This window comes from Passer domesticus, chromosome W (assembly GCF_036417665.1).
Source record: "Passer domesticus isolate bPasDom1 chromosome W, bPasDom1.hap1, whole genome shotgun sequence".
Lineage (NCBI taxonomy): Eukaryota > Metazoa > Chordata > Aves > Passeriformes > Passeridae > Passer > Passer domesticus.
In genome coordinates, this window is record NC_087511.1 from 45,626,678 (window position 1) to 45,650,437 (window position 23,760).

The window sequence follows — 23,760 nt, forward strand, 5'->3', positions numbered from 1 at the left end:
TGCCAGGTGTCTTTCGACAGAAAGAGAGCTCCGGAGCGCACAGTGACCGGCACAGTGCTCTCTGCGCGAATAGCCGCTTGATCGCATCCGAGAGACGGAGAGCACGGTACCTTCTAGGATGCGAAGAGTGAAGCCGCACAACACCCGGGCTGTGTCCGCAGCTTTCTAACTGCTAGAAGTTCATGGCTTACCTCTCGCCTGCCTCTTCAATTGGCATTAGCATTCGAATGCAAGGTATTCTTGGACAACTTTGCTGTGCTTGCTGCTAGTTCTGCCCCAGCCCACCATCAATAACCTTTCTCTTCCCGTTAGTTTCTGAGATGCCGAGAAGTCGGGAATTTAGAACACAAGTCCGGGGACTTATACTGTGCTGGCACAGTTTCTCCTAGCTAGACAGAGTGGAAAAGCATTTTGCTGAGATGCAGAAGGCAAGAAATGAAGAATACGGAGATACGGAGCTGTCTGAAGTTAAGTGCCGCTGCCAGGTGTCTTTCGGCAGAAAGAGAGCTCCGGAGCGCACAGTGACCGGCACAGTGCTCTCTGCGTGAATAGCCGCTTGATCGCATCCGAGAGACGGAGAGCGCGGTCCCTTCTAGGATGCGAAGAGAGAAGCCGCACAACACCCGGACTGTGTCCGCAGCTTTCTAACTGCTAGAAGTTCATGGCTTACCACTCGCCTGCCTCTTCAATTGGCATTAGCATTCGAATGCAAGGTATTCTTGGAGAACTTTGCTGTGCTTGATGCTAGTTCTGCCCCAGCCCACCATAGATAACCTTTCTCTTCCCGTTAGTTTCTGAGATGCCGAGAAGTCGGGAATTTAGAAGACAAGTCCGGGGACGTATACTGTGCTGGCACAGTTTCTCCTAGCTAGACAGAGTGGAAAAGCATTTTGCTGAGATGCAGAAGACAAGAAATGCAGAATACGGAGATACGGAGCTGTCCGAAGTTAAGTGCCGCTGCCAGGTGTCTTTCGGCAGAAAGAGAGCTCCGGAGCGCACAGTGACCGGCGCAGTGCTCTCTGCGCGAATAGCCGCTTGATCGCATCCGAGAGACGGAGAGCGCGGTACCTTCTAGGATGCGAGGAGTGAAGCCGCACAACACCCAGACTGTGTCCGCAGCTTTCTAACTGCTAGAGGTTCATGGCTTACCACTCGCCTGCGTCTTTAATTGGCATTAGCATTCGAATGCAAGGTATTCTGGGACAACTTTGCTGTGCTTGCTGCTAGTTCTGCCCCAGCCCACCATAGATAACCTTTCTCTTCCCGTTAGTTTCTGAGATGCCTAGATGTCGGGAATTTAGAACACAAGTCCGGGGACTTATACTGTGCTGGCACAGTTTCTCCTAGCTAGACAGAGTGGAAAACCATTTTGCTGAGATGCAGAAGGCAAGAAATGAAGAATACGGAGATACGGAGCTGTCTGATGTTAAGTGCCGCTGCCAGGTGTCTTTCGGCAGAAAGAGAGCTCCGGAGCGCACAGTGACCGGCACAGTGCTCTCTGCGTGAATAGCCGCTTGATCGCATCCGAGAGACGGAGAGCGCGGTCCCTTCTAGGATGCGAAGAGAGAAGCCGCACAACACCCGGACTGTGTCCGCAGCTTTCTAACTGCTAGAAGTTCATGGCTTACCACTCGCCTGCCTCTTCAATTGGCATTAGCATTCGAATGCAAGGTATTCTTGGACAACTTTGCTGTGCTTGCTGCTAGTTCTGCCCCAGCCCACCATCGATAACCTTTCTCTTCCCTTTAGTTTCTGAGATGCCGAGAAGTCGGGAATTTAGAACACAAGTCCGGGGACGTATACTGTGCTGGCACAGTTTCTCCTAGCTAGACAGAGTGGAAAAGCATTTTGCTTAGATGCAGAAGACAAGAAATGCAGAGTACGGAGATACGGAGCTGTCCGATGTTAAGTGCCGCTGCCAGGTGTCTTTCGACAGAAAGAGAGCTCCGCAGCGCACAGTGACCGGCACAGTGCTCTCTGCGCGAATAGCCGCTTGATCGCATCCGAGAGACGGAGAGCACGGTACCTTCTAGGATGCGAAGAGTGAAGCCGCACAACACCCGGGCTGTGTCCGCAGCTTTCTAACTGCTAGAAGTTCATGGCTTACCTCTCGCCTGCCTCTTCAATTGGCATTAGCATTCGAATGCAAGGTATTCTTGGACAACTTTGCTGTGCTTGCTGCTAGTTCTGCCCCAGCCCACCATCAATAACCTTTCTCTTCCCGTTAGTTTCTGAGATGCCGAGAAGTCGGGAATTTAGAACACAAGTCCGGGGACTTATACTGTGCTGGCACAGTTTCTCCTAGCTAGACAGAGTGGAAAAGCATTTTGCTGAGATGCAGAAGGCAAGAAATGAAGAATACGGAGATACGGAGCTGTCTGAAGTTAAGTGCCGCTGCCAGGTGTCTTTCGGCAGAAAGAGAGCTCCGGAGCGCACAGTGACCGGCACAGTGCTCTCTGCGTGAATAGCCGCTTGATCGCATCCGAGAGACGGAGAGCGCGGTCCCTTCTAGGATGCGAAGAGAGAAGCCGCACAACACCCGGACTGTGTCCGCAGCTTTCTAACTGCTAGAAGTTCATGGCTTACCACTCGCCTGCCTCTTCAATTGGCATTAGCATTCGAATGCAAGGTATTCTTGGAGAACTTTGCTGTGCTTGCTGCTAGTTCTGCCCCAGCCCACCATAGATAACCTTTCTCTTCCCGTTAGTTTCTGAGATGCCGAGAAGTCGGGAATTTAGAAGACAAGTCCGGGGACGTATACTGTGCTGGCACAGTTTCTCCTAGCTAGACAGAGTGGAAAAGCATTTTGCTGAGATGCAGAAGACAAGAAATGCAGAATACGGAGATACGGAGCTGTCCGAAGTTAAGTGCCGCTGCCAGGTGTCTTTCGGCAGAAAGAGAGCTCCGGAGCGCACAGTGACCGGCACAGTGCTCTCTGCGCGAATAGCCGCTTGATCGCATCCGAGAGACGGAGAGCGCGGTACCTTCTAGGATGCGAGGAGTGAAGCCGCACAACACCCAGACTGTGTCCGCAGCTTTCTAACTGCTAGAGGTTCATGGCTTACCACTCGCCTGCCTCTTTAATTGGCATTAGCATTCGAATGCAAGGTATTCTGGGACAACTTTGCTGTGCTTGCTGCTAGTTCTGCCCCAGCCCACCATAGATAACCTTTCTCTTCCCGTTAGTTTCTGAGATGCCTAGATGTCGGGAATTTAGAACACAAGTCCGGGGACTTATACTGTGCTGGCACAGTTTCTCCTAGCTAGACAGAGTGGAAAAGCATTTTGCTGAGATGCAGAAGGCAAGAAATGAAGAATACGGAGATACGGAGCTGTCTGATGTTAAGTGCCGCTGCCAGGTGTCTTTCGGCAGAAAGAGAGCTCCGGAGCGCACAGTGACCGGCACAGTGCTCTCTGCGTGAATAGCCGCTTGATCGCATCCGAGACACGGAGAGCGCGGTCCCTTCTAGGATGCGAAGAGAGAAGCCGCACAACACCTGGACTGTGTCCGCAGCTTTCTAACTGCTAGAAGTTCATGGCTTACCACTCGCCTGCCTCTTCAATTGGCATTAGCATTCGAATGCAAGGTATTCTTGGACAACTTTGCTGTGCTTGCTGCTAGTTCTGCCCCAGCCCACCATCGATAACCTTTCTCTTCCCTTTAGTTTCTGAGATGCCGAGAACTCGGGAATTTAGAACACAAGTCCGGGGACGTATACTGTGTTGGCACAGTTTCTCCTAGCTAGACAGAGTGGAAAAGCATTTTGCTGAGATGCAGAAGGCAAGAAATGAAGAATACGGAGATACGGAGCTGTCTGAAGTTAAGTGCCGCTGCCAGGTGTCTTTCGGCAGAAAGAGAGCTCCGGAGCGCACAGTGACCGGCACAGTGCTCTCTGCGTGAATAGCCGCTTGATCGCATCCGAGAGACGGAGAGCGCGGTCCCTTCTAGGATGCGAAGAGAGAAGTCGCACAACACCTGGACTGTGTCCGCAGCCTTCTAACTGCTAGAAGTTCATGGCTTACCACTCGCCTGCCTCTTCAATTGGCATTAGCATTCGAATGCAAGGTATTCTTGGAGAACTTTGCTGTGCTTGCTGCTAGTTCTGCCCCAGCCCACCATAGATAACCTTTCTCTTCCCGTTAGTTTCTGAGATGCCGAGAAGTCGGGAATTTAGAACACAAGTCCGGGGACGTATACTGTGCTGGCACAGTTTCTCCTAGCTAGACAGAGTGGAAAAGCATTTTGCTGAGATGCAGAAGACAAGAAATGCAGAATACGGAGATACGGAGCTGTCCGAAGTTAAGTGCCGCTGCCAGGTGTCTTTCGGCAGAAAGAGAGCTCCGGAGCGCACAGTGACCGGCACAGTGCTCTCTGCGCGAATAGCCGCTTGATCGCATCCGAGAGACGGAGAGCGCGGTACCTTCTAGGATGCGAGGAGTGAAGCCGCACAACACCCAGACTGTGTCCGCAGCTTTCTAACTGCTAGAGGTTCATGGCTTACCACTCGCCTGCCTCTTTAATTGGCATTAGCATTCGAATGCAAGGTATTCTGGGACAACTTTGCTGTGCTTGCTGCTAGTTCTGCCCCAGCCCACCATAGATAACCTTTCTCTTCCCGTTAGTTTCTGAGATGCCTAGATGTCGGGAATTTAGAACACAAGTCCGGGGACTTATACTGTGCTGGCACAGTTTCTCCTAGCTAGACAGAGTGGAAAAGCATTTTGCTGAGATGCAGAAGGCAAGAAATGAAGAATACGGAGATACGGAGCTGTCTGATGTTAAGTGCCGCTGCCAGGTGTCTTTCGGCAGAAAGAGAGCTCCGGAGCGCACAGTGACCGGCACAGTGCTCTCTGCGTGAATAGCCGCTTGATCGCATCCGAGAGACGGAGAGCGCGGTCCCTTCTAGGATGCGAAGAGAGAAGCCGCACAACACCCGGACTGTGTCCGCAGCTTTCTAACTGCTAGAAGTTCATGGCTTACCACTCGCCTGCCTCTTCAATTGGCATTAGCATTCAAATGCAAGGTATTCTTGGACAACTTTGCTGTGCTTGCTGCTAGTTCTGCCCCAGCCCACCATCGATAACCTTTCTCTTCCCTTTAGTTTCTGAGATGCCGAGAACTCGGGAATTTAGAACACAAGTCCGGGGACGTATACTGTGCTGGCACAGTTTCTCCTAGCTAGACAGAGTGGAAAAGCATTTTGCTTAGATGCAGAAGACAAGAAATGCAGAGTACGGAGATACGGAGCTGTCCGATGTTAAGTGCCGCTGCCAGGTGTCTTTCGACAGAAAGAGAGCTCCGGAGCGCACAGTGACCGGCACAGTGCTCTCTGCGCGAATAGCCGCTTGATCGCATCCGAGAGACGGAGAGCACGGTACCTTCTAGGATGCGAAGAGTGAAGCCGCACAACACCCGGGCTGTGTCCGCAGCTTTCTAACTGCTAGAAGTTCATGGCTCACCTCTCGCCTGCCTCTTCAATTGGCATTAGCATTCGAATGCAAGGTATTCTTGGACAACTTTGCTGTGCTTGCTGCTAGTTCTGCCCCAGCCCACCATCAATAACCTTTCTCTTCCCGTTAGTTTCTGAGATGCCGAGAAGTCGGGAATTTAGAACACAAGTCCGGGGACGTATACTGTGCTGGCACAGTTTCTCCTAGCTAGACAGAGTGGAAAAGCATTTTGCTGAGATGCAGAAGGCAAGAAATGAAGAATACGGAGATACGGAGCTGTCCGAAGTTAAGTGCCGCTGCCAGGTGTCTTTCGGCAGAAAGAGAGCTCCGGAGCGCACAGTGACCGGCACAGTGCTCTCTGCGCGAATAGCCGCTTGATCGCATCCGTGTGACGGAGAGCGCGGTATCTTCTAGGATGCGAAGAGTGAAGCCGCACAACACCCAGACTGTGTCCGCAGCTTTCTAACTGCTAGAGGTTCATGGATTACCACTCACCTGCCTCTTCAATTGGCATTAGCATTCGAATGCAAGGTATTCTTGGACAACTTTGCTGTGCTTGCTGCTAGTTCTGCCCCAGCCCACCATAGATAACCTTTCTCTTCCCGTTAGTTTCTGAGATGCCGAGAAGTCGGGAATTTAGAAGACAAGTCCGGGGACGTATACTGTGCTGGCACAGTTTCTCCTAGCTAGACAGAGTGGAAAAGCATTTTGCTGAGATGCAGAAGACAAGAAATGCAGAATACGGAGATACGGAGCTGTCCGAAGTTAAGTGCCGCTGCCAGGTGTCTTTCGGCAGAAAGAGAGCTCCGGAGCCCACAGTGACCGGCACAGTGCTCTCTGCGCGAATAGCCGCTTGATCGCATCCGAGAGACGGAGAGCGCGGTACCTTCTAGGATGCGAGGAGTGAAGCCGCACAACACCCAGACTGTGTCCGCAGCTTTCTAACTGCTAGAGGTTCATGGCTTACCACTCGCCTGCCTCTTTAATTGGCATTAGCATTCGAATGCAAGGTATTCTGGGACAACTTTGCTGTGCTTGCTGCTAGTTCTGCCCCAGCCCACCATAGATAACCTTTCTCTTCCCGTTAGTTTCTGAGATGCCTAGATGTCGGGAATTTAGACCACAAGTCCGGGGACTTATACTGTGCTGGCACAGTTTCTCCTAGCTAGACAGAGTGGAAAAGCATTTTGCTGAGATGCAGAAGGCAAGAAATGAAGAATACGGAGATACGGAGCTGTCCGAAGTTAAGTGCCGCTGCCAGGTGTCTTTCGGCAGAAAGAGAGCTCCGGAGCGCACAGTGACCGGCACAGTGCTCTCTGCGTGAATAGCCGCTTGACCGCATCCGAGAGACGGAGAGCGCGGTCCCTTCTAGGATGCGAAGAGAGAAGCCGCACAACACCCGGACTGTGTCCGCAGCTTTCTAACTGCTAGAAGTTCATGGCTTACCACTCGCCTGCCTCTTCAATTGGCATTAGCATTCGAATGCAAGGTATTCTTGGACAACTTTGCTGTGCTTGCTGCTAGTTCTGCCCCAGCCCACCATCGATTACCTTTCTCTTCCCTTTAGTTTCTGAGATGCCGAGAACTCGGGAATTTAGAACACAAGTCCGGGGACGTATACTGTGCTGGCACAGTTTCTCCTAGCTAGACAGAGTGGAAAAGCATTTTGCTTAGATGCAGAAGACAAGAAATGCAGAGTACGGAGATACGGAGCTGTCTGATGTTAAGTGCCGCTGCCAGGTGTCTTTCGGCAGAAAGAGAGCTCCGGAGCGCACAGTGACCGGCACAGTGCTCTCTGCGTGAATAGCCGCTTGACCGCATCCGAGAGACGGAGAGCGCGGTCCCTTCTAGGATGCGAAGAGAGAAGCCGCACAACACCCGGACTGTGTCCGCAGCTTTCTAACTGCTAGAAGTTCATGGCTTACCACTCGCCTGCCTCTTCAATTGGCATTAGCATTCGAATGCAAGGTATTCTTGGACAACTTTGCTGTGCTTGCTGCTAGTTCTGCCCCAGCCCACCATCAATAACCTTTCTCTTCCCGTTAGTTTCTGAGATGCCGAGAAGTCGGGAATTTAGAACACAAGTCCGGGGACGTATACTGTGCTGGCACAGTTTCTCCTTGCTACACAGAGAGGAAAAGCATTTTGCTGAGATGCAGAAGACAAGAAATGCAGAATACGGAGATACGGAGCTGTTCGAAATTAAGTGCGCTGCAAGGCGTCTTTCGGCAGAAAGAGAGCTCCGGAGCGCACAGTGACCGGCACAGTGCTCTCTGCGCGAATAGCCGCTTGATCGCATCCGAGAGACGGAGAGCGCGGTACCTTCTAGGATGCGAGGAGTGAAGCTGCACAACACCCAGACTGTGTCCGCAGCTTTCTAACTGCTAGAGGTTCATGGCTTACCACTCGCCTGCCTCTTTAATTGGCATTAGCATTCGAATGCAAGGTATTCTGGGACAACTTTGCTGTGCTTGCTGCTAGTTCTGCCCCAGCCCACCATAGATAACCTTTCTCTTCCCGTTAGTTTCTGAGATGCCTAGATGTCGGGAATTTAGAACACAAGTCCGGGGACTTATACTGTGCTGGCACAGTTTCTCCTAGCTAGACAGAGTGGAAAAGCATTTTGCTGAGATGCAGAAGGCAAGAAATGAAGAATACGGAGATACGGAGCTGTCTGAAGTTAGGTGCCGCTGCCAGGTGTCTTTCGGCAGAAAGAGAGCTCCGGAGCGCACAGTGACCGGCACAGTGCTCTCTGCGCGAATAGCTGCTTGATCGCATCCGTGTGACGGAGAGCGCGGTATCTTCTAGGATGCGAAGAGTGAAGCCGCACAACACCCAGACTGTGTCCGCAGCTTTCTAACTGCTAGAGGTTCATGGATTACCACTCACCTGCCTCTTCAATTGGCATTAGTATTCGAATGCAAGGTATTCTTGGACAACTTTGCTGTGCTTGCTGCTAGTTCTGCCCCAGCCCACCATAGATAACCTTTCTCTTCCCGTTAGTTTCTGAGATGCCGAGAAGTCGGGAATTTAGAAGACAAGTCCGGGGACGTATACTGTGCTGGCACAGTTTCTCCTAGCTAGACAGAGTGGAAAAGCATTTTGCTGAGATGCAGAAGACAAGAAATGCAGAATACGGAGATACGGAGCTGTCCAAAGTTAAGTGCCGCTGCCAGGTGTCTTTCGGCAGAAAGAGAGCTCCGGAGCGCACAGTGACCGGCGCAGTGCTCTCTGCGCGAATAGCCGCTTGATCGCATCCGAGAGACGGAGAGCGCGGTACCTTCTAGGATGCGAGGAGTGAAGCCGCACAACACCCAGACTGTGTCCGCAGCTTTCTAACTGCTAGAGGTTCATGGCTTACCACTCGCCTGCCTCTTTAATTGGCATTAGCATTCGAATGCAAGGTATTCTGGGACAACTTTGCTGTGCTTGCTGCTAGTTCTGCCCCAGCCCACCATAGATAACCTTTCTCTTCCCGTTAGTTTCTGAGATGCCTAGATGTCGGGAATTTAGAACACAAGTCCGGGGACTTATACTGTGCTGGCACAGTTTCTCCTAGCTAGACAGAGTGGAAAACCATTTTGCTGAGATGCAGAAGGCAAGAAATGAAGAATACGGAGATACGGAGCTGTCTGATGTTAAGTGCCGCTGCCAGGTGTCTTTCGGCAGAAAGAGAGCTCCGGAGCGCACAGTGACCGGCACAGTGCTCTCTGCGTGAATAGCCGCTTGATCGCATCCGAGAGACGGAGAGCGCGGTCCCTTCTAGGATGCGAAGAGAGAAGCCGCACAACACCCGGACTGTGTCCGCAGCTTTCTAACTGCTAGAAGTTCATGGCTTACCACTCGCCTGCCTCTTCAATTGGCATTAGCATTCGAATGCAAGGTATTCTTGGACAACTTTGCTGTGCTTGCTGCTAGTTCTGCCCCAGCCCACCATCAATAACCTTTCTCTTCCCGTTAGTTTCTGAGATGCCGAGAAGTCGGGAATTTAGAACACAAGTCCGGGGACGTATACTGTGCTGGCACAGTTTCTCCTTGCTACACAGAGAGGAAAAGCATTTTGCTGAGATGCAGAAGACAAGAAATGCAGAATACGGAGATACGGAGCTGTTCGAAATTAAGTGCGCTGCCAGGCGTCTTTCGGCAGAAAGAGAGCTCCGGAGCGCACAGTGACCGGCACAGTGCTCTCTGCGCGAATAGCCGCTTGATCGCATCCGAGAGACGGAGAGCGCGGTACCTTCTAGGATGCGAGGAGTGAAGCTGCACAACACCCAGACTGTGTCCGCAGCTTTCTAACTGCTAGAGGTTCATGGCTTACCACTCGCCTGCCTCTTTAATTGGCATTAGCATTCGAATGCAAGGTATTCTGGGACAACTTTGCTGTGCTTGCTGCTAGTTCTGCCCCAGCCCACCATAGATAACCTTTCTCTTCCCGTTAGTTTCTGAGATGCCTAGAAGTCGGGAATTTAGAACACAAGTCCGGGGACTTATACTGTGCTGGCACAGTTTCTCCTAGCTAGACAGAGTGGAAAAGCATTTTGCTGAGATGCAGAAGGCAAGAAATGAAGAATACGGAGATACGGAGCTGTCTGAAGTTAAGTGCCGCTGCCAGGTGTCTTTCGGCAGAAAGAGAGCTCCGGAGCGCACAGTGACCGGCACAGTGCTCTCTGCGTGAATAGCCGCTTGATCGCATCCGAGAGACGGAGAGCGCGGTCCCTTCTAGGATGCGAAGAGAGAAGCCGCACAACACCCGGACTGTGTCCGCAGCTTTCTAACTGCTAGAAGTTCATGGCTTACCACTCGCCTGCCTCTTCAATTGGCATTAGCATTCGAATGCAAGGTGTTCTTGGACAACTTTGCTGTGCTTGCTGCTAGTTCTGCCCCAGCCCACCATAGATAACCTTTCTCTTCCCGTTAGTTTCTGAGATGCCGAGAAGTCGGGAATTTAGAAGACAAGTCCGGGGACGTATACTGTGCTGGCACAGTTTCTCCTAGCTAGACAGAGTGGAAAAGCATTTTGCTGAGATGCAGAAGACAAGAAATGCAGAATACGGAGATACGGAGCTGTCCGAAGTTAAGTGCCGCTGCCAGGTGTCTTTCGGCAGAAAGAGAGCTCCGGAGCGCACAGTGACCGGCACAGTGCTCTCTGCGCGAATAGCCGCTTGATCGCATCCGAGAGACGGAGAGCGCGGTACCTTCTAGGATGCGAGGAGTGAAGCCGCACAACACCCAGACTGTGTCTGCAGCTTTCTAACTGCTAGAGGTTCATGGCTTACCACTCGCCTGCCTCTTTAATTGGCATTAGCATTCCAATGCAAGGTATTCTGGGACAACTTTGCTGTGCTTGCTGCTAGTTCTGCCCCAGCCCACCATCGATAACCTTTCTCTTCCCGTTAGTTTCTGAGATGCCTAGAAGTCGGGAATTTAGAACACAAGTCCGGGGACTTATACTGTGCTGGCACAGTTTCTCCTAGCTAGACAGAGTGGAAAAGCATTTTGCTGAGATGCAGAAGGCAAGAAATGAAGAATACGGAGATACGGAGCTGTCCGAAGTTAAGTGCCGCTGCCAGGTGTCTTTCGGCAGAAAGAGAGCTCCGGAGCGCACAGTGACCGGCACAGTGCTCTCTGCGTGAATAGCCGCTTGATCGCATCCGTGTGACGGAGAGCGCGGTATCTTCTAGGATGCGAAGAGTGAAGCCGCACAACACCCGGACTGTGTCCGCAGCTTTCTAACTGCTAGAGGTTCATGGATTACCACTCACCTGCCTCTTCAATTGGCATTAGCATTCGAATGCAAGGTATTCTTGGACAACTTTGCTGTGCTTGCTGCTATTTCTGCCCCAGCCCACCATAGATAACCTTTCTCTTCCCGTTAGTTTCTGAGATGCCGAGAAGTCGGGAATTTAGAAGACAAGTCCGGGGACGTATACTGTGCTGGCACAGTTTCTCCTAGCTAGACAGAGTGGAAAAGCATTTTGCTGAGATGCAGAAGACAAGAAATGCAGAATACGGAGATACGGAGCTGTCCGAAGTTAAGTGCCGCTGCCAGGTGTCTTTCGGCAGAAAGAGAGCTCCGGAGCGCACAGTGACCGGCACAGTGCTCTCTGCGCGAATAGCCGCTTGATCGCATCCGAGAGACGGAGAGCGCGGTACCTTCTAGGATGCGAAGAGTGAAGCCGCACAACACCCGGACTGTGTCCGCAGCTTTCTAACTGCTAGAAGTTCATGGCTTACCACTCACCTGCCTCTTCAATTGGCATTAGCATTCGAATGCAAGGTATTCTTGGACAACTTTGCTGTGCTTGCTGCTAGTTCTGCCCCAGCCCACCATCAATAACCTTTCTCTTCCCTTTAGTTTCTGAGATGCCGAGAAGTCGGGAATTTAGAACACAAGTCCGGGGACGTATACTGTGCTGGCACAGTTTCTTCTTGCTAGACAGAGTGGAAAAGCATTTTGCTGAGATGTAGAAGGCAAGAAATGAAGAATACGGAGATACGGAGCTGTCCGAAGTTAAGTGCCGCTGCCAGGTGTCTTTCGGCAGAAAGAGAGCCCCGGAGTGCACAGTGACCGGCACAGTGCTCTCTGCGCGAATAGCCGCTTGATCGCATCCGAGAGACGGAGAGCGCGGTACCTTCTAGGATGCGAAGAGTGAAGCCGCACAACACCCAGACTGTGTCCGCAGCTTTCTAACTGCTAGAAGTTCATGGCTTACCCCTCGCCTGCCTCTTCAATTGGCATTAGCATTCGAATGCAAGGTATTCTTGGACAACTTTGCTGTGCTTGCTGCTAGTTCTGCCCCAGCCCACCATCGATAACCTTTCTCTTCCCGTTAGTTTCTGAGATGCCGAGAAGTCGGGAATTTAGAACACAAGTCCGGGGACGTATACTGTGCTGGCACAGTTTCTCCTTGCTAGACAGAGTGGAAAAGCATTTTGCTGAGATGTAGAAGGCAAGAAATGAAGAAAACGGAGATACGGAGCTGTCCGAAGTTAAGTGCCGCTGCCAGGCGTCTTTCGACAGAAAGAGAGCTCCGGAGCGCACAGTGACCGGCACAGTGCTCTCTGCGCGAATAGCCGCTTGATCGCATCCGAGAGACGGAGAGCGCGGTACCTTCTAGGATGCGAAGAGTGAAGCCGCACAACACCCTGACTGTGTCCGCAGCTTTCTAACTGCTAGAAGTTCATGGCTTACCACTCGCCTGCCTCTTTAATTGGCATTAGCATTCGAATGCAAGGTATTCTTGGACAACTTTGCTGGGCTTGCTGCTAGTTCTGCCCCAGCCCACCCTAGATAACCTTTCTCTTCCCTTTAGTTTCTGAGATGCCGAGAACTCAGGAATTTAGAACACAAGTCCGGGGACGTATACTGTGGTGGCACAGTTTCTCCTAGCTAGACAGAGTGGAAAAGCATTTTGCTGAGATGCAGAAGACAAGAAATGCAGAATACGGAGATACGGAGCTGTCCGAAGTTAAGTGCCGCTGCCAGGTGTCTTTCGGCAGAAAGAGAGCTCCGGAGCGCACAGTGACCGGCACAGTGCTCTCTGCGCGAATAGCCGCTTGATCGCATCCGAGAGACGGAGAGCGCGGTATCTTCTAGGATGCGAAGAGTGAAACCGCACAACACCCGGACTGTGTCCGCAGCTTTCTAACTGCTAGAAGTTCATGGCTTACCACTCGCCTGCCTCTTCAATTGGCATTAGCATTCGAATGCAAGGTATTCTTGGACAACTTTGCTGTGCTTGCTGCTAGTTCTGCCCCAGCCCACCATCGATAACCTTTCTCTTCCCTTTAGTTTCTGAGATGCCGAGAAGTCGGGAATTTAGAAGACAAGTCCGGGGACGTATACTGTGCTGGCACAATTTCTCCTTGCTAGACAGAGTGGAAAAGCATTTTGCTGAGATGTAGAAGGCAAGAAATGAAGAATACGGAGATACGGAGCTGTCCGAAGTTAAGTGCCGCTGCCAGGTGTCTTTCGGCAGAAAGAGAGCTCCGGAGCGCACAGTGACCGGCACAGTGCTCTCTGCGCGAATAGCCGCTTGATCGCATCCGAGAGACGGAGAGCGCGGTATCTTCTAGGATGCGAAGAGTGAAGCCGCACAACACCCGGACTGTGTCCGCAGCTTTCTAACTGCTAGACGTTCATGGCTTACCACTCGCCTGCCTCTTCAATTGGCATTAGCATTCGAATGCAAGGTATTCTTGGACAACTTTGCTGTGCTTGCTGCTAGTTCTGCCCCAGCCCACCATCGATAACCTTTCTCTTCCCTTTAGTTTCTGAGATGCCGAGAACTCGGGAATTTAGAACACAAGTCCGGGGACGTATACTGTGCTGGCACAGTTTCTCCTAGCTAGACAGAATGGAAAAGCATTTTGCTGAGATGCAGAAGGCAAGAAATGAAGAATACGGAGATACGGAGCTGTCTGAAGTTAAGTGCCGCTGCCAGGTGTCTTTCGGCAGAAAGAGAGCTCCGGAGCGCACAGTGACCGGCACAGTGCTCTCTGCGTGAATAGCCGCTTGATCGCATCCGAGAGACGGAGAGCGCGGTCCCAGCTAGGATGCGAAGAGAGAAGCCGCACAACACCCGGACTGTGTCCGCAGCTTTCTAACTGCTAGAGGTTCATGGCTTACCACTCGCCTGCCTCTTCAATTGGCATTAGCATTCGAATGCAAGGTATTCTTGGAGAACTTTGCTGTGCTTGCTGCTAGTTCTGCCCCAGCCCACCATAGATAACCTTTCTCTTCCCGTTAGTTTCTGAGATGCCGAGAAGTCGGGAATTTAGAAGACAAGTCCGGGGACGTATACTGTGCTGGCACAGTTTCTCCTAGCTAGACAGAGTGGAAAAGCATTTTGCTGAGATGCAGAAGGCAAGAAATGAAGAATACGGAGATACGGAGCTGTCCGAAGTTAAGTGCCGCTGCCAGGTGTCTTTCGGCAGAAAGAGAGCTCCGGAGCGCACAGTGACCGGCACAGTGCTCTCTGCGCGAATAGCCGCTTGATCGCATCCGAGAGACGGAGAGCGCGGTACCTTCTAGGATGCGAAGAGTGAAGCCGCACAACACCCGGGCTGTGTCCGCAGCTTTCTAACTGCTAGACGTTCATGGCTTACCACTCGCCTGCCTCTTCAATTGACATTAGCATTCGAATGCAAGGTATTCTTGGACAACTTTGCTGTGCTTGCTGCTAGTTCTGCCCCAGCCCACCATCAATAACCTTTCTCTTCCCGTTAGTTTCTGAGATGCCGAGAAGTCGGGAATTTAGAACACAAGTCCGGGGACGTATACTGTGCTGGCACAGTTTCTCCTTGCTACACAGAGAGGAAAAGCATTTTGCTGAGATGCAGAAGACAAGAAATGCAGAATACGGAGATACGGAGCTGTTCGAAATTAAGTGCGCTGCCAGGCGTCTTTCGGCAGAAAGAGAGCTCCGGAGCGCACAGTGACCGGCACAGTGCTCTCTGCGCGAATAGCCGCTTGATCGCATCCGAGAGACGGAGAGCGCGGTACCTTCTAGGATGCGAGGAGTGAAGCTGCACAACACCCAGACTGTGTCCGCAGCTTTCTAACTGCTAGAGGTTCATGGCTTACCACTCGCCTGCCTCTTTAATTGGCATTAGCATTCGAATGCAAGGTATTCTTGGACAACTTTGCTGTGCTTGCTGCTAGTTCTGCCCCAGCCCACCATAGATAACCTTTCTCTTCCCGTTAGTTTCTGAGATGCCTAGAAATCGGGAATTTAGAACACAAGTCCGGGGACTTATACTGTGCTGGCACAGTTTCTCCTAGCTAGACAGAGTGGAAAAGCATTTTGCTGAGATGCAGAAGGCAAGAAATGAAGAATACGGAGATACGGAGCTGTCTGAAGTTAAGTGCCGCTGCCAGGTGTCTTTCGGCAGAAAGAGAGCTCCGGAGCGCACAGTGACCGGCACAGTGCTCTCTGCGTGAATAGCCGCTTGATCGCATCCGTGTGACGGAGAGCGCGGTATCTTCTAGGATGCGAAGAGTGAAGCCGCACAACACCCGGACTGTGTCCGCAGCTTTCTAACTGCTAGAGGTTCATGGATTACCACTCACCTGCCTCTTCAATTGGCATTAGCATTCGAATGCAAGGTATTCTTGGACAACTTTGCTGTGCTTGCTGCTAGTTCTGCCCCAGCCCACCATAGATAACCTTTCTCTTCCCGTTAGTTTCTGAGATGCCGAGAAGTCGGGAATTTAGAAGACAAGTCCGGGGACGTATACTGTGCTGGCACAGTTTCTCCTAGCTAGACAGAGTGGAAAAGCATTTTGCTGAGATGCAGAAGACAAGAAATGCAGAATACGGAGATACGGAGCTGTCCGAAGTTAAGTGCCGCTGCCAGGTGTCTTTCGGCAGAAAGAGAGCTCCGGAGCGCACAGTGACCGGCACAGTGCTCTCTGCGCGAATAGCCGCTTGATCGCATCCGAGAGACGGAGAGCGCGGTACCTTCTAGGATGCGAAGAGTGAAGCCGCACAACACCCGGACTGTGTCCGCAGCTTTCTAACTGCTAGAAGTTCATGGCTTACCACTCACCTGCCTCTTCAATTGGCATTAGCATTCGAATGCAAGGTATTCTTGGACAACTTTGCTGTGCTTGCTGCTAGTTCTGCCCCAGCCCACCATAGATAACCTTTCTCTTCCCGTTAGTTTCTGAGATGCCGAGAAGTCGGGAATTTAGAAGACAAGTCCGGGGACGTATACTGTGCTGGCACAGTTTCTCCTAGCTAGACAGAGTGGAAAAGCATTTTGCTGAGATGCAGAAGACAAGAAATGCAGAATACGGAGATACGGAGCTGTCCGAAGTTAAGTGCCGCTGCCAGGTGTCTTTCGGCAGAAAGAGAGCTCCGGAGCGCACAGTGACCGGCACAGTGCTCTCTGCGCGAATAGCCGCTTGATCGCATCCGAGAGACGGAGAGCGCGGTACCTTCTAGGATGCGAAGAGTGAAGCCGCACAACACCCGGACTGTGTCCGCAGCTTTCTAACTGCTAGAAGTTCATGGCTTACCACTCACCTGCCTCTTCAATTGGCATTAGCATTCGAATGCAAGGTATTCTTGGACAACTTTGCTGTGCTTGCTGCTAGTTCTGCCCCAGCCCACCATCAATAACCTTTCTCTTCCCTTTACTTTCTGAGATGCCGAGAACTCGGGAATTTAGAACACAAGTCCGGGGACGTATACTGTGCTGGCACAGTTTCTTCTTGCTAGACAGAGTGGAAAAGCATTTTGCTGAGATGTAGAAGGCAAGAAATGAAGAATACGGAGATACGGAGCTGTCCGAAGTTAAGTGCCGCTGCCAGGTGTCTTTCGGCAGAAAGAGAGCTCCGGAGTGCACAGTGACCGGCACAGTGCTCTCTGCGCGAATAGCCGCTTGATCGCATCCGAGAGACGGAGAGCGCGGTACCTTCTAGGATGCGAAGAGTGAAGCCGCACAACACCCAGACTGTGTCCGCAGCTTTCTAACTGCTAGAAGTTCATGGCTTACCCCTCGCCTGCCTCTTCAATTGGCATTAGCATTCGAATGCAAGGTATTCTTGGACAACTTTGCTGTGCTTGCTGCTAGTTCTGCCCCAGCCCACCATCGATAACCTTTCTCTTCCCGTTAGTTTCTGAGATGCCGAGAAGTCGGGAATTTAGAACACAAGTCCGGGGACGTATACTGTGCTGGCACAGTTTCTCCTTGCTACACAGAGAGGAAAAGCATTTTGCTGAGATGCAGAAGACAAGAAATGCAGAATACGGAGATACGGAGCTGTTCGAAATTAAGTGCGCTGCCAGGCGTCTTTCGGCAGAAAGAGAGCTCCGGAGCGCACAGTGACCGGCACAGTGCTCTCTGCGCGAATAGCCGCTTGATCGCATCCGAGAGACGGAGAGCGCGGTACCTTCTAGGATGCGAGGAGTGAAGCTGCACAACACCCAGACTGTGTCCGCAGCTTTCTAACTGCTAGAGGTTCATGGCTTACCACTCGCCTGCCTCTTTAATTGGCATTAGCATTCGAATGCAAGGTATTCTGGGACAACTTTGCTGTGCTTGCTGCTAGTTCTGCCCCAGCCCACCATAGATAACCTTTCTCTTCCCGTTAGTTTCTGAGATGCCTAGAAGTCGGGAATTTAGAACACAAGTCCGGGGACTTATACTGTGCTGGCACAGTTTCTCCTAGCTAGACAGAGTGGAAAAGCATTTTGCTGAGATGCAGAAGGCAAGAAATGAAGAATACGGAGATACGGAGCTGTCTGAAGTTAAGTGCCGCTGCCAGGTGTCTTTCGGCAGAAAGAGAGCTCCGGAGCGCACAGTGACCGGCACAGTGCTCTCTGCGTGAATAGCCGCTTGATCGCATCCGTGTGACGGAGAGCGCGGTATCTTCTAGGATGCGAAGAGTGAAGCCGCACAACACCCGGACTGTGTCCGCAGCTTTCTAACTGCTAGAGGTTCATGGATTACCACTCACCTGCCTCTTCAATTGGCATTAGCATTCGAATGCAAGGTATTCTTGGACAACTTTGCTGTGCTTGCTGCTAGTTCTGCCCCAGCCCACCATAGATAACCTTTCTCTTCCCGTTAGTTTCTGAGATGCCGAGAAGTCGGGAATTTAGAAGACAAGTCCGGGGACGTATACTGTGCTGGCACAGTTTCTCCTAGCTAGACAGAGTGGAAAAGCATTTTGCTGAGATGCAGAAGACAAGAAATGCAGAATACGGAGATACGGAGCTGTCCGAAGTTAAGTGCCGCTGCCAGGTGTCTTTCGGCAGAAAGAGAGCTCCGGAGCGCACAGTGACCGGCACAGTGCTCTCTGCGCGAATAGCCGCTTGATCGCATCCGAGAGACGGAGAGCGCGGTACCTTCTAGGATGCGAAGAGTGAAGCCGCACAACACCCGGACTGTGTCCGCAGCTTTCTAACTGCTAGAAGTTCATGGCTTACCACTCACCTGCCTCTTCAATTGGCATTAGCATTCGAATGCAAGGTATTCTTGGAGAACTTTGCTGTGCTTGCTGCTAGTTCTGCCCCAGCCCACCATCAATAACCTTTCTCTTCCCTTTACTTTCTGAGATGCCGAGAACTCGGGAATTTAGAACACAAGTCCGGGGACGTATACTGTGCTGGCACAGTTTCTTCTTGCTAGACAGAGTGGAAAAGCATTTTGCTGAGATGTAGAAGGCAAGAAATGAAGAATACGGAGATACGGAGCTGTCCGAAGTTAAGTGCCGCTGCCAGGTGTCTTTCGGCAGAAAGAGAGCTCCGGAGTGCACAGTGACCGGCACAGTGCTCTCTGCGCGAATAGCCGCTTGATCGCATCCGAGAGACGGAGAGCGCGGTACCTTCTAGGATGCGAAGAGTGAAGCCGCACAACACCCAGACTGTGTCCGCAGCTTTCTAACTGCTAGAAGTTCATGGCTTACCCCTCGCCTGCCTCTTCAATTGGCATTAGCATTCGAATGCAAGGTATTCTTGGACAACTTTGCTGTGCTTGCTGCTAGTTCTGCCCCAGCCCACCATCGATAACCTTTCTCTTCCCGTTAGTTTCTGAGATGCCGAGAAGTCGGGAATTTAGAACACAAGTCCGGGGACGTATACTGTGCTGGCACAGTTTCTCCTTGCTAGACAGAGTGGAAAAGCATTTTGCTGAGATGTAGAAGGCAAGAAATGAAGAATACGGAGATACGGAGCTGTCCGAAGTTAAGTGCCGCTGCCAGGCGTCTTTCGGCAGAAAGAGAGCTCCGGAGCGCACAGTGACCGGCACAGTGCTCTCTGCGCGAATAGCCGCTTGATCGCATCCGAGAGACGGAGAGCGCGGTACCTTCTAGGATGCGAAGAGTGAAGCCGCACAACACCCTGACTGTGTCCGCAGCTTTCTAACTGCTAGAAGTTCATGGCTTACCACTCGCCTGCCTCTTTAATTGGCATTAGCATTCGAATGCAAGGTATTCTTGGACAACTTTGCTGGGCTTGCTGCTAGTTCTGCCCCAGCCCACCCTAGATAACCTTTCTCTTCCCTTTAGTTTCTGAGATGCCGAGAACTCAGGAATTTAGAACACAAGTCCGGGGACGTATACTGTGCTGGCACAGTTTCTCCTAGCTAGACAGAGTGGAAAAGCATTTTGCTGAGATGCAGAAGACAAGAAATGCAGAATACGGAGATACGGAGCTGTCCGAAGTTAAGTGCCGCTGCCAGGTGTCTTTCGGCAGAAAGAGAGCTCCGGAGCGCACAGTGACCGGCACAGTGCTCTCTGCGCGAATAGCCGCTTGATCGCATCCGTGTGACGGAGAGCGCGGTACCTTCTAGGATGCGAAGAGTGAAGCCGCACAACACCCGGACTGTGTCCGCAGCTTTCTAACTGCTAGAAGTTCATGGCTTACCACTCACCTGCCTCTTCAATTGGCATTAGCATTCGAATGCAAGGTATTCTTGGACAACTTTGCTGTGCTTGCTGCTAGTTCTGCCCCAGCCCACCATCAATAACCTTTCTCTTCCCTTTACTTTCTGAGATGCCGAGAACTCGGGAATTTAGAACACAAGTCCGGGGACGTATACTGTGCTGGCACAGTTTCTTCTTGCTAGACAGAGTGGAAAAGCATTTTGCTGAGATGTAGAAGGCAAGAAATGAAGAATACGGAGATACGGAGCTGTCCGAAGTTAAGTGCCGCTGCCAGGTGTCTTTCGGCAGAAAGAGAGCTCCGGAGTGCACAGTGACCGGCACAGTGCTCTCTGCGCGAATAGCCGCTTGATCGCATCCGAGAGACGGAGAGCGCGGTACCTTCTAGGATGCGAAGAGTGAAGCCGCACAACACCCAGACTGTGTCCGCAGCTTTCTAACTGCTAGAAGTTCATGGCTTACCCCTCGCCTGCCTCTTCAATTGGCATTAGCATTCGAATGCAAGGTATTCTTGGACAACTTTGCTGTGCTTGCTGCTAGTTCTGCCCCAGCCCACCATCGATAACCTTTCTCTTCCCGTTAGTTTCTGAGATGCCGAGAAGTCGGGAATTTAGAACACAAGTCCGGGGACGTATACTGTGCTGGCACAGTTTCTCCTTGCTACACAGAGAGGAAAAGCATTTTGCTGAGATGCAGAAGACAAGAAATGCAGAATACGGAGATACGGAGCTGTTCGAAATTAAGTGCGCTGCCAGGCGTCTTTCGGCAGAAAGAGAGCTCCGGAGCGCACAGTGACCGGCACAGTGCTCTCTGCGCGAATAGCCGCTTGATCGCATCCGAGAGACGGAGAGCGCGGTACCTTCTAGGATGCGAGGAGTGAAGCTGCACAACACCCAGACTGTGTCCGCAGCTTTCTAACTGCTAGAGGTTCATGGCTTACCACTCGCCTGCCTCTTTAATTGGCATTAGCATTCGAATGCAAGGTATTCTGGGACAACTTTGCTGTGCTTGCTGCTAGTTCTGCCCCAGCCCACCATAGATAACCTTTCTCTTCCCGTTAGTTTCTGAGATGCCTAGAAGTCGGGAATTTAGAACACAAGTCCGGGGACTTATACTGTGCTGGCACAGTTTCTCCTAGCTAGACAGAGTGGAAAAGCATTTTGCTGAGATGCAGAAGGCAAGAAATGAAGAATACGGAGATACGGAGCTGTCTGAAGTTAAGTGCCGCTGCCAGGTGTCTTTCGGCAGAAAGAGAGCTCCGGAGCGCACAGTGACCGGCACAGTGCTCTCTGCGTGAATAGCCGCTTGATCGCATCCGTGTGACGGAGAGCGCGGTATCTTCTAGGATGCGAAGAGTGAAGCCGCACAACACCCGGACTGTGTCCGCAGCTTTCTAACTGCTAGAGGTTCATGGATTACCACTCACCTGCCTCTTCAATTGGCATTAGCATTCGAATGCAAGGTATTCTTGGAGAACTTTGCTGTGCTTGCTGCTAGTTCTGCCCCAGCCCACCATAGATAACCTTTCTCTTCCCGTTTGTTTCTGAGATGCCGAGAAGTCGGGAATTTAGAAGACAAGTCCGGGGACGTATACTGTGCTGGCACAGTTTCTCCTAGCTAGACAGAGTGGAAAAGCATTTTGCTGAGATGCAGAAGACAAGAAATGCAGAATACGGAGATACGGAGCTGTCCGAAGTTAAGTGCCGCTGCCAGGTGTCTTTCGGCAGAAAGAGAGCTCCGGAGCGCACAGTGACCGGCACAGTGCTCTCTGCGCGAATAGCCGCTTGATCGCATCCGAGAGACGGAGAGCGCGGTACCTTCTAGGATGCGAAGAGTGAAGCCGCACAACACCCGGACTGTGTCCGCAGCTTTCTAACTGCTAGAAGTTCATGGCTTACCACTCACCTGCCTCTTCAATTGGCATTAGCATTCGAATGCAAGGTATTCTTGGACAACTTTGCTGTGCTTGCTGCTAGTTCTGCCCCAGCCCACCATCAATAACCTTTCTCTTCCCTTTACTTTCTGAGATGCCGAGAACTCGGGAATTTAGAACACAAGTCCGGGGACGTATACTGTGCTGGCACAGTTTCTTCTTGCTAGACAGAGTGGAAAAGCATTTTGCTGAGATGTAGAAGGCAAGAAATGAAGAATACGGAGATACGGAGCTGTCCGAAGTTAAGTGCCGCTGCCAGGTGTCTTTCGGCAGAAAGAGAGCTCCGGAGTGCACAGTGACCGGCACAGTGCTCTCTGCGCGAATAGCCGCTTGATCGCATCCGAGAGACGGAGAGCGCGGTACCTTCTAGGATGCGAAGAGTGAAGCCGCACAACACCCAGACTGTGTCCGCAGCTTTCTAACTGCTAGAAGTTCATGGCTTACCCCTCGCCTGCCTCTTCAATTGGCATTAGCATTCGAATGCAAGGTATTCTTGGACAACTTTGCTGTGCTTGCTGCTAGTTCTGCCCCAGCCCACCATCGATAACCTTTCTCTTCCCGTTAGTTTCTGAGATGCCGAGAAGTCGGGAATTTAGAACACAAGTCCGGGGACGTATACTGTGCTGGCACAGTTTCTCCTTGCTAGACAGAGTGGAAAAGCATTTTGCTGAGATGTAGAAGGCAAGAAATGAAGAATACGGAGATACGGAGCTGTCCGAAGTTAAGTGCCGCTGCCAGGCGTCTTTTGGCAGAAAGAGAGCTCCGGAGCGCACAGTGACCGGCACAGTGCTCTCTGCGCGAATAGCCGCTTGATCGCATCCGAGAGACGGAGAGCGCGGTACCTTCTAGGATGCGAAGAGTGAAGCCGCACAACACCCTGACTGTGTCCGCAGCTTTCTAACTGCTAGAAGTTCATGGCTTACCACTCGCCTGCCTCTTTAATTGGCATTAGCATTCGAATGCAAGGTATTCTTGGACAACTTTGCTGGGCTTGCTGCTAGTTCTGCCCCAGCCCACCCTAGATAACCTTTCTCTTCCCTTTAGTTTCTGAGATGCCGAGAACTCAGGAATTTAGAACACAAGTCCGGGGACGTATACTGTGCTGGCACAGTTTCTCCTAGCTAGACAGAGTGGAAAAGCATTTTGCTGAGATGCAGAAGACAAGAAATGCAGAATACGGAGATACGGAGCTGTCCGAAGTTAAGTGCCGCTGCCAGGTGTCTTTCGGCAGAAAGAGAGCTCCGGAGCGCACAGTGACCGGCACAGTGCTCTCTGCGCGAATAGCCGCTTGATCGCATCCGAGAGACGGAGAGCGCGGTCCCTTCTAGGATGCGAAGAGAGAAGCCGCACAACACCCGGACTGTGTCCGCAGCTTTCTAACTGCTAGAAGTTCATGGCTTACCACTCGCCTGCCTCTTCAATTGGCATTAGCATTCGAATGCAAGGTATTCTTGGAGAACTTTGCTGTGCTTGCTGCTAGTTCTGCCCCAGCCCACCATAGATAACCTTTCTCTTCCCGTTAGTTTCTGAGATGCCGAGAAGTCGGGAATTTAGACCACAAGTCCGGGGACGTATACTGTGCTGGCACAGTTTCTCCTTGCTAGACAGAGTGGAAAAGCATTTTGCTGAGATGTAGAAGGCAAGAAATGAAGAATACGGAGATACGGAGCTGTCCGAAGTTAAGTGCCGCTGCCAGGTGTCTTTCGGCAGAAAGAGAGCTCCGGAGCGCACAGTGACCGGCACAGTGCTCTCTGCGCGAATAGCCGCTTGATCGCATCCGTGTGACGGAGAGCGCGGTACCTTCTAGGATGCGAAGAGTGAAGCCGCACAACACCCGGACTGTGTCCGCAGCTTTCTAACTGCTAGAAGTTCATGGCTTACCACTCACCTGCCTCTTCAATTGGCATTAGCATTCGAATGCAAGGTATTCTTGGACAACTTTGCTGTGCTTGCTGCTAGTTCTGCCCCAGCCCACCATCAATAA